Raw genomic sequence first — 12,086 nt, forward strand, 5'->3', positions numbered from 1 at the left:
AACCATGAATTGGTTATCCAGTAAACCATGTCTTTTATTGTAGTTGTATTTCAGAAATCCTTTGAATTCTTTGATGGTTTCTTCACCTGATGTTGCTTGTAGAAGTGTCTGAAGCAAATGAGGACTATACAAGTTTTTCTTTTCTTTTTTTCTTTATTTTTATTCTTTCAATGCCTTGGTCCATAGGCTGTATTAAACTCACCACGCTAGGGGATGAGAACAGTGCACAAATATGGTCACATTGTAATTCTTCCTCATCAGAGTGTGAACCAGTGTTAAGATTGCTTTGGAAGGTAAGCATTTTTTCTTTAGGTATCTTATAATCTCAGGAACAAAATCTTCAAAGAAACACTTCTTAAAAATACTTTTGTTCATCCAAGTAGATATTTGGTGAACATATGTAACAGACAGTGCAGAAGCAGTGATAATTTTCAAAGCTGAAGGTTTAGCAGACTTTCCTTTTACCAGCAACTTCATTCTATGGTCTCCACTTGTATTTGATGCAGCAAGAACTGTTAATTCCTCTTTAAATTTCTTTTAGTCTGGGGCAGCCTTTTCTTCTTTTGGGGCTAGAGTTTTAGATGGAAGCATTTTATAATTTAGCCTTGTTTCATCACAGTTATACAGTTGATCAGGAGTAAGATTTTCTTGTTTTGCAATTTTTCTTAATTTCTCATAAGATTGTGTAACAAGTTTGCCAAGCCACAGAAAGTTTTTCACCACGAATTTCAAGCTCCTCTACACCATGTCGATTCTTTCACCTCTCTGACCATCCATAACTTGCAGTAAAATTGTCCTCATCTTCTTTAACTCATTTCTAGTAAGTACAATTTTTTCTTGCGGAATAGGCCATCAAAATTGAATTTACTTTTTGTCTTTGTCGAGTAAACCAAATGAACAAAGCTTCATTCATTTTTACATACTCAGATTTCCTCACTGACTTCCATTCAGATGAGGAAACAGAACACTTGCTTGATGAAATCTTCTCACTATAGTCTCTGTTTCTATGCTAATCTCCAATGGTCACCTCAGTGCCTCTGTACACAGTAGCAAGTTTATTAATGTTTTTCCTGTATCTAGTCTTTTCAGAGCCTCCAGTTTCACAATCAGCTTCACAATTTTCTTGTACTTCCGCCACTCATTCTAATGTATGAATTAAAACAGTAAGGAAAACATATGTACAGTACACTGTACACCGATACAACACTTTAAAATTAATGTGACACAGGGGGGGCTCATTAAAGTATGCATATTGCTACAGATCCAAGTACAGTACATACAACAATAGTCAGCCAATGTTGTAAATTGTCTACTGTATTGTTACTTAGGTATAATTTATTTTAATGACTATTGTCACTGAGTAAGCGCAACAACAGGGCTAACAATAAGGATGGTAAGCACTGTACAACTGATTGTCATTTGATCCCAATTAGTGAAGAGCAAGCACATTCCTCAAAACCTAGTGGTACCTGTCCATCTGTAATGGAAATGCATTAGCAATCTGAGGGCAATGTCGTGTCTGTGCATTATGAACAAAAATCCTAAGTAGGACAGTTTTACTTTTAGTGTACATGCAAAAATTGAAATAAAGTCAAAATGTAACACATTCGAAAGTGCGTAAAACGTACGTACACACAATGTACAAAAACAGGTTTTCACTGTAGCTTTATGTAAAATTTTAATTTTCTTAAAACCAGCTCAAATTACAAGGAACCACGGGGGCTCAAATTACCAGGGCTCTACTGTATATAGTAACTGGTAACTGGACAAGTGAAAAAGAAAGAAGATTTAGACGCTCAAAAGTGAAGCAAGCTTTCCAGAAGATGAAGTGCTTCTGCAGCCAGTGGAGTTAAGGAAAAGGTTCATTAAATGATTTGTGTGGTGTGTTTGTATGTCTGTGAAAGGTGTACATTGAAGAGGAGGGAAAGAGACAAAGCTGAAGTATTCAAAATTTGAGTTTTTAGAGTGTATAGAAAATAACATCGGTAGATAAAGAAAATGATAGTGGTATAATGGAAAGGGTAAAAGAACATAGAATTATCCCAAACTTGGTTAAGAAAAGGACAGCATCCTGTAAAGAGAAGGAACTCTGACAACAGAAATTGGAGATACAGTGTAAGATTAAAATGGCTCTGGGCACTATGGGACTTAACAGCTGTGGTCATCAGTCCCCTAAAACTTAGAACTACTTAAACCTAACTAACCTAAGGACATCACACACATCCATGCCCGAGGCAGGATTCGAACCTGCGACCGTAGCAGTTGCACGGTTCCGGACTGCGCGCCTAGAACCGCGAGACCACCATGGCCGGCAGTGTAAGATTAGAAGAAATATGAGTGGGGAGAAGAAAAATGAAAATGCTGAATTAAGCAAAAAGAGGAAAGTAAACTATGAAGCAGTTGGCCTGGAACAGGGTCAGATGGAGACCACAATGCTGTCAGTAACCTGCCTAATTCAGAATGCAAGTGGAGGAAGCGAGACTCATGGTATCTGCAAGAACTCCATTTTGCATAAAATACATTTAAAAAAATCTAATGAATGTATGTTGTTTATAGTGTCTCCATACACCATTATGATCAAAATTTTGAGATACTTAGTAGAGGTCACTAGTATGGGTTGTGTCCACCTTTTGCCTTTATGACAGCTTGAGCTTTCCAGGTGATACGCTCAATGAGGCATCTGTATCACTGTGGAGGAATGGCTGCCAATTCTTCCTGAAAAGTTGAAACAAAAAATGGTAGTTATGTTGGAGACTGAGTTATGGAGTAAAGTTAATCTCCTAACTCATCTGAAACGTGTTCCATTGCATTCAGTTCAGGGCTCTGCAGGCCTGTCCATTCCAGAAATGTTATTGTCCACAAACCCTTTATGACAGGGAGCTTTGTCATGTTCATCCAAATAATCATTATCTCGAAAGTATTCCTCTTGTATATACAGCACACAATGCTTTAAAATGTGTCCAGATCCTTCCACATTGGCGTTATTTTAAGCAAAATAAGGGGCACACATTAACCATGAGAAATACCCCATACCTCAACACCACCTCCTGTGTGCTTTTCTTTTGGTACTAAACATGATGGCAGGTTACATTCTCGAGTCTTTCGCCAAACCCAAACCCTCTCATAAGAATTCCACAGCACATAGCATTATTTGCCACTGCAAATCACTTGTTTTCAATTGACGCTAACCAGTGGCATCACTCTGCACTTTACCTCAAATATTGCTTAGCATTGACTGCAGAAATTTGTAGCTTATGAAGAACTGCTCGAGTTTAGTATCTTACTGCATTCAACTCCCTTGCACAGTCATTTTGCTAGCTGGACTGCTTGTTGCACTTTGGAATTTGCAAGTGATTCCTTCTGCTGATCTTATGTGATTTAATACAACCACCCTCTGCAGTGCTTGTGGTCCCTGACCATCAGTGTGTATTTACCTAGTCTTGGTTTAGCTTTGTTTGTTCCTTCACATTCCCACTTAGCAATCACATCACCAGTGGTCAACTGGAGCAGCTTTACAACGGTTGAAATGCCCCTGCTAGGTTCGTTAGTCAGCTGACATCTAACGACCAGTCCACATTAAAAGTAACTGAACTGTCCTGACCAACCTATTCAGATATTACTGCTTCTCTATGACAAAACAATATGTGCTCCCAGCCTCTTTTTATACCACTGGGTCACCTCTCATGACATTTAGTGATCAATTTTGTATTATATAGGGGTATCTAAATAGTTTTGATCAGGTACTATAAATAATAATTTTCATAAAGAAATTGACAAGGTTGTAGTGGTTATCTTCATAAATGATCCACAATGCCCATTAACTCTCCCAGCAATGCAAATTTACAAGCAGTTGCTGCAGCTGTATATGTGGATCATATGTGTATTGTACATTCTTTATATGTAGACCTCTATGATTCATAGGTACACAAGCTTTTAATAGCCTCATCACAATGCTCTCACATCCAAGACATGTCAAGTATCAGTAGAATTTTAACAACATGTATGTTGGTGTACCTGCAACATTTCTCCCTATAGTGCAGAGAGAAAAAGATATGAGGTCAGAGTTTCTTATCCCAGGAAGAGAGAGCTTTATATAATGCAGAGGACTTGCTGTAATGAAGACTTACAGGTACATTTCAGTCAGTATTAGAAATTATGCACAGTTTCATGAAAAAACAAAAACCATGCACTGCGCTCAATAAATTCAAAATGATATGATGAAAGCAAAGGAAGTTCGTAGCATTATTAGGCATAAAATGAACAATCTCAGCAAAAAGTATATTCAACTCCCTGGTAGCAGTAGCACTGAGACAGATGAAATCAAGGATGAATTATTGGCCACAAAGTACCATTAGCTCAGTGAAAAGCAGTAAATCAATAGGCTATGTCAGTATTTCAACTAAAGCACTAAAATATCATATTGACTTAGCAGCACACCTCTTCCCTTTGTGTTATCACAACAATCAGTTAATTAGTCAAGGTGTGTTGTTTGATACACTGAAATGTGGACAAGTAAAACCTCTTTGCAAAAGTGGAGACAAGCAAGCATCCTCCAAGACCCAATCCGTCTGCTGTGTTCTCATTTTTTTTTCTGATTCCTCTCCTTGCTGTGCCCCCCCTCTCTCTCTCTTCTTTTAAAAGGTACCTTATAACTGAATAATGAACATTCTTGACAGTTTTTTGATAACAACTCAGTTTTCCTCTCATAAAGATTTTTCTACAAAGAATGCAACATATGATCTCATGAAATCAGTTCTAGCAGGACTAAACTAGGAAAATTACCTTGTTGCCATTTTGTGTGATAATTCTATTGCATCAGATTGTCTATATTACAATACTATACTGAGGAAACTCAAATGGCTAGCCCTAACCCCCCCCCCCCCCCCCATTTCTTAACAATGGAAAACAGAGGGTCACATTAACTAATTATATCAGAGAAAACGTTACGTACGTCATCCTCCAAAGTTCACCATTTATTTTACTCCTGCTCTTGTCCTTTATAAATGATTCTCGCAGGCCATTGAATGAATCTTCAAAACATGTTTGCTGATGACACAAGTATAACAATGACAGGCTCAAATGTGTCGGTAGCAGATCCTACCAGGATAGTCATGGTATAGGCTTAAAACTGGTTCACAATGAACAGTTTAACCCTTAAACTTAAAAAAAATTCTTATTACCCAATTCCAAATAAGTAAAAATGACTTACAGTTAATATCTATCTGCAAGAAGTGTGTAAGACTATGCGTATGATTTTCCTAGGCATTCAAATGTTTAATAGACACATGAACTACAGACATTGGCTATGAGTGAGCATTAATTTAGATCAATGGGCAAGTTGAAAATTTGTGTCGGACTTGGATTCGAAACCAAATCTCCTGCTGTGACCACTTAGCCATCCGGACACAGTGGTAATCGAACTGCAAGAACTATGCTAGCATGCCTCCTGTCAGGCTCAAATTCTCAACTTAACCACACATTACTGCTGTAGTGCCCCTTGCCCATAATCCTTATTACTCGTTGCATTTTGCCAATTCCTGTAAGAGTTTGAGTCTGTTGTGTATCCGCGCTGAAAAGATCATTGATCATCCTCATCTTAATTATACAAGGTGAACATTAATAAAACCAACAAACTGCAGGGACGGATTCCTGACTGGAAACAGAGGGGGAAAAAATGTCCTGCAAACATGTGTCTGAAAATGATGCTGTGCATGCAATGACAACAAATTGTCCTGGAACACAGTAAAGAGCTGTATCACATTCTCGTCACAACAGATGTTCAAAGTGACCTTCATGGCATGCAGTGGATGTGTTCATACATTGCTTCATGGATTGCCGCACTCTTTCGTACATTCCGACCTCTCCATGAAGAGCCCCACAGGCATCATGAACATGCTGTTGAAGGGTTTGCCATCAGGCACTGCTTCAGCATACACAATATTTTTCAGATGCCCCCAGAGGTAAGAATCCAGGTGATGTAAGTCTGGTAATCTAGCAGGCCATACTATGGGGCCTCCACATTCTGTCCAACATCCAGGGAAGTTGATGTTGAGGTGTCGGTGAAGAGTAAAGTGGAAATGGGGTCTGCTCAGTCATGCAGAAAGAGAGTAACCTGTGATAATGCCAAAGGCACATTCTCAAGCATCCCAGGCAGAGTATTCTGCAGGAAGTCCAGATATGTTCCTCCATCAAGGTGTTGTGGAGTAATAACCAGCCCAAGTATGTGATCATCATGAATCCGAGCCTACACATTGATGCTGAAGCGAGTCTTATGGGATCTCTCAACCATTCCCCAATGATTGTCTGTAACCCACAGATGATGATTATACAGACTGATGATGCCAGTACTGGTAGAGGTTGCTTTGTTCGTAAGGACTGATGACAGATATCCCATAATTGTGATGGTCTGTTGCAAAACCTATTGACAAAATCTTTCCTGTAGATGGAAGTCTGCTGCTGAGAATACTTGCACTCATTGCATGTGGTAGAGATAGTAGCAGTTGTCAATCAGGATACACACAATTATACTTTGTCATTTATATTTGTTTTCCATCTTTCCCTTAGTTGCTCTAAATTTGGGCAGGTACGTACCATCTGTGGCACTAAATGAAAGGCAGTTTGTTTATTACCACACGTCTATTGCTTCTTTTGTTTGGGAAGCATCATCAGTGACCTGAAATGCATGCTTCTGTCACACAGCTAGAGGCTGCTGCCAAGGATCATCACTGCAGGGGATCAGATGCAGGGATGCGAGAGACGTCGAGCACATTCCATGTTTCCCCCATTTGATCTGCTACTGTAGCCGCCCCGATTACTGCCTGCACTGAGGTTGACCCCTCACCGTGGTCGAGTGGGAGACCATTCCAAAGTCTGGCAGGCAGTGAAAAACTTCTGATGGGGCCGATCGTAGGGCCTCCCCAGTTCATTATCAGTGGCTGATGAAGTCTCTGAGCCAGATGCACTCATCCACCCTGTTCCAGAGGAAACTTCTCTGCCTGCAAGGTCTGGGCGTTCGCAGAGGGTGGGTTTGCTAGTAGTTGGGAGCTCTAACATGAGGCATGTAATGAGACCCCTTATGAACATGGCTGCCAAGGTGGGGAAGGAAGCCAGTGTGCACTCCAGGTGCATTCCGTGGGGATTCGTTTCAGATGTGGAAAGGGTGCTTCCAGATGCCATGAAGAGTACAGGGTGCTGCCCTCTGCAGGTGATGGCTCAGGTCGGTAGCAATGACGTGTGTCGCTTTGCATTGGAGCAGATTCTGTCTGGTTTTGGGCGGTTAGTGGAAATGGTAAAGACTGCCAGTCTTGCTTGTGAGATTAAGGTAGAGCTCACCATCTGCAGCATCGTCGATAGAACAGACTGTGGTTCTTTGGTGCAGAGCTGACTGGAGGGTCCAAATCAGAGGCTCGGGCAGTTCTGTGACCATGTAGGATGAAGATTCCTTCTTTTGCGCCATCAGGTGGTGGGTATTTGGGTTCCGCTTAATAGATCATGAGTCCACTGCACACAGGAAGCGACTACACGGGTAGCAGGGGCTGAGTGGAAGGGACAGGGCGGTTTTATGGGTTAGTGGGCCTCTGAGAGCCACAGAAAGGGCATCCATCTAAAAGGGAGCAGGTAAAACACAGTAAGTTAGTTGTAGAAACGATCGGTATTGTAGTTGTAAATTGTCATAGCTATGTTGGGAAAGAACCAGAGCTCCAAGCCCTAATAGAAAGCACTGAAGCTCAAATAGTTATAGGTACAGAAAGCTGGCTAAAGTCGGAAATAAGGTCAGCAGAAATTTTTTCAATCGATCTAATAGTGTTCAGAAAGGAGAGATTAAATAGAATTGTTGGTGGTGTATTTATTGCTGTCAGAAGTAGTTTGCCTTGTAGTGAAATTGAAGCAGATAGTTCTTTCGAAATGTATGGGTAGAGGTTATACTTGACAATTGGACTAAACTATTAATTGGGTCCTTTTACAGACCCCTCAACTCAGAAGATATAGTTGCTGAACAGTTCAAACAAAACTTGAGTCTCATTTCAAATAGATAGCCCATTTATACAGTTATAGTTGGTGGTGACTTCAGTCTACCCTCGATATGCTGGAAAAATTGTGTGTTTAAAGCCAGCGGCAGGCATAAAATGTCATCCGAAATTGTACTGAATGCTTTCTCAGAAAATTATGTTGAACAGTTAGTTCATGAGCCCACTCGAAGTGTAAATGGTTGCGAAAGCATACTTGACCTCTTAGCAACAAATAATCCTTAACAAATAGATAGTATCGTGATGAGTACAGGGATTAGTGACCACAAGGCAGTTGCTGCAAGTCTAAATACCATAACACGTACAACAGTCAAAAAGAAATGCAAAGTAAATCTATTAAAAAAAGGTGATAAAAATGCTCTTAATGCTGTTTTAAGAGACAGTCTTCACTCCTTCTGATCTGATCATGTAAACGTAGAAAAGTTGTGGAATGATTTCAAACACATAGTATTGACAGCAATTGAGAGATATACCACATAAATTAATAAGTGCGGTACTGATCCCCCATGGTACACAAAACGGATCAGATCACTGTTGCAGAAGCAGTGAAAAAAGCATGCCAAATTTAAAAGAACGGAAAATCCCCAAGACTGGCAAAGTTTTACAGAAGTTCGAAATATAGCACATTCTTCAATGCTAGATGCTTTTAATAATTTCAACAAAGAAACTCTCTCTCGAAATCTGGCAGGAAACCCAAAGAGATTCTGGTCGTACATAAAGCACACCAGTGGTAAGATGCAATCAATACCTTCACTGTGTGATAACAATGATGAAGTCACTTGATGATAGTGCCACTAAAGCAGAGTTACTAGACACGTTTTTCTGAAACTCCTTCACCAAAGATGATGAAGTAAATATTCCTGAATTCCAATCATGAACAACTGGCAAGATGACAAACATAGAAGTAGATATCCTCAGTGTAGCAAAGCAGCTTAAATCACTTAATAAAGGCAAGGCTTCTAGGCCAAATTGTATATGAGTCAGGTTCCTCTCAGAATATGCTAATACTATAGCTCCATATTTAGCAATTATATACAACCGCTCGTTCACAGAAAGATCCGTACCTAAAGACTGGAAAGTTGCTCAAGTCACACCAATACCCAAAACTGGAAGTAGGAGTAATCCATTGAATTACAGGTCCATATCACTAATGTCAATTTGCAGTAGGGTTTTGGAACATATACTGTATTCAAACATTATGAAGTACCTTGAAGAAAACTATTTTTTGACACATAGTCAGCACAGATTCAGAAAATATCATTCTTGCTTAACACAACAAGCTCTTTATACTCATGAAGTAATGAATACTATCGGCAGGGGATGTCAGATTGATTCCATATTTTTAGATTTCCAGAAGGCTTTCGACACAGTTCCTCACAAGCGTCTTCCAACCAAACTGCGTGCCTATGGAATATCACCTCAGTTGTGTGACTGTATTCGTGATTTCCTGTCGGAAAGGTCACAGTTTGTAATAATAGATGGAAAGTCATGGAGTAAAACAGAAATGATATCCGGTGTTCCCTAAGGAAGTGTTATAGGCCCTCTGTTGTTCCTGATCTATATTAACGACATAGGAAACAATCTCAGCAGCCATCTTAGATTGTTTGCAGATGATGCTGTCATTTACTGTCTTGTAAAGTCATCAGATGACCAAAATGAATGGCAAAATGATTTAGATAAGATATCTGTATGTTACGAAAAGTGGCAATTGACCCTGATTAAAGAAAAGTGTGAAGTTATTCACATGAGTACTAAAAGAAATCCGCTAAATTTCGATTACACAATAAGTCACACAGATCTGAAGTCTGTAAATTCAACTAAATACTTAGGTATTACAATTACAAATACCCTAAATTAGAACAATCACTCAGATAATGTTGTGGGTAGAGCAAACCAAAGACTGCGATTCATTTTCAAAACACTTGGAAGATGCAACAGGTCTACTAAAGAGACTACTTACACCACGCTTGTCCGCCCTATCCTGGAGTATTGGTGTGCAGTGTGGGATCTGCATCAGGTGGGACTGACGGATGACATCGACAAAGTACAAAGAAGGGTGACTCGTTTTTTTTTTTATTGTGAAGTAGAGGAGATAATGCCACAGACATGATATGTGAATTGGAGTGGCAATCATTAAAACAAAGACATTTTTCGTTGTGACTGGATCTTCTTGTGAAATTTAAATCACCAATTTTCTCCTCCGATTGTGAAAACATTCTGTTGGTACCCACCTACATAGGAAGAAATGATGATCACGATAATATAAGAGAAATCATGGCTCACACAGAAAAATTTAAGTGCTCGTTTTTCCCGCACACAGTTTGAGAGTGGAATGGTAGAGAGACAGCTTGAAGGTGGTTCATTGAACCCTCTGCCAGGCACTTTATTGTGAATAGCAGAGTAATCGTGTAGATGTAGATGTATATTCCCAATACCAGTGTGAGTGGCTTAACACAGGTTATAATTTTGTTTTGGTACACATCACAAAATTTGCCTATAATGACAGCTTCTGTCTGTTAATGTGTATCTTAACCTTTTCCGTGTCTCTGAAGGCTTTCTTTTGTTGGATGGATGGATATTGACTGAATGAAAACATCAGACTTTTACTTTGAGAGAAACACATGGTCTTGAGTCATATTTTTACTGATTATGTCACATGCCTGAATGCGATGTATGGAATTATTTATCTCGAATACTTCATTTGGGAGTTTTACCATGTAGTCAGTTTTGTCTGTGTATATACTGTCTCTGCAGTTATTAGGCATAATTTCATAGCGTTTTTGTTTTGCATGTTGGTATTCTGTTTGCCATGGGTTTATATCGACTGTCGCTTTGTTTGTACTTCACTGTTGCTATTTGAGTTTATGTACAGTCTTTTTGAGATAGTGAGTGGAGGTGTGGATGCTAGAAGATGGAATACCAAGTGTAGAAATTGGAACATTTCCAACATATTTTTCTGTTTGAGTTCAGTATGGGGTTAAAGCAGTGGAGGTATCAGAAACATTTCCACTGTGTACAGGGATAATGTCATTGGACAGAACATGGCAAGAAAATGATTTTGCTTGTTTTACGGAGTATAGTTTTGACATTAATGACTCTCCACATTCAGGAAGACCTTTGGAATTTGATGAAATTAGTTTGAATGCATTAGTCCACATTATTGTACTTGGGAACTAGCAAATGTGATGAACTGTTATCATTCCACTATTGTGCACCATTTTCATCCAGTGGGGAAGATTCAAAAATTGGGTGTATGGGTACTGCATTCTTTAAACCAAAATAATAAAATTAGCAGGTGACAATATGTGCATCTCTACTTGCTCGTTCTCAATTCCCTCACAAAGAACACTGACCATTCCTATCTTGTAGCATTACTAGTGAAGAGAAACAGTGTTTTTTTACCCAAAAAGGAATAGAAAGGAATAGTTGAGCCGAAACAAAGCTGCAACTCCCCATACAAAGACCTGCGCACATCCACAAAAGATACTTTTATGTGTCTAGTGGAACAGTGACAGTGTGTTTTAATATGAATTACTTCCCCTAGGCGTAACTACCGTTGGTGACATTTACTGTCAACAACCGAGATTTCTCACAGATTCAGTCCAAGAATGATGACCAGAAAGAGTGCTTCGGATGGTGCTACTCCACGTTAGTACTTGCCTGCCTTCTGCTAGACTGAAAAAAAATTACTAACAGGAGTTGGTTTGGGAAGTGATTATGCACCCAACTTAATCACCTGGTATTGCACCCTCAGATTTTCACCTTTTCCATACTCTGTCAAACAACCCACAAGGATCTTTTCTAGAAGAAAATGTGCTTCAAACGTGGGTCAGTGAGTTCTTGGCCTCAAAACCAAATGATTTTTACAGTCATGGAATGAAAAAGTTACTCCAGCATGGTTGACTGATGTAAATATTGACAGAGAATATATTATTGATGACTAAAGTCTTTGTTATGTGTATCTGTTGTGTTTATTAAACTTATGGAAAAACACGGTGAACTTATTCACCAGCCTAATATACTAATGAACTTCATTCCTTCAAATGTGATTTTATCTTT

General features: G+C 39.3%; 1 protein-coding gene across 6 annotated transcripts in view; it reads left to right on the top strand.

The window, feature by feature from the left end:
• Window positions 1-12,086, top strand: part of LOC124720035 (zinc finger protein ZFP2-like) — a 174,457-nt gene that overhangs the window by 129,120 nt on the left and 33,251 nt on the right. The gene's annotated exons all lie outside the window — the stretch shown is intronic.

Source organism: Schistocerca piceifrons, chromosome 11 (assembly GCF_021461385.2).
Source record: "Schistocerca piceifrons isolate TAMUIC-IGC-003096 chromosome 11, iqSchPice1.1, whole genome shotgun sequence".
Lineage (NCBI taxonomy): Eukaryota > Metazoa > Arthropoda > Insecta > Orthoptera > Acrididae > Schistocerca > Schistocerca piceifrons.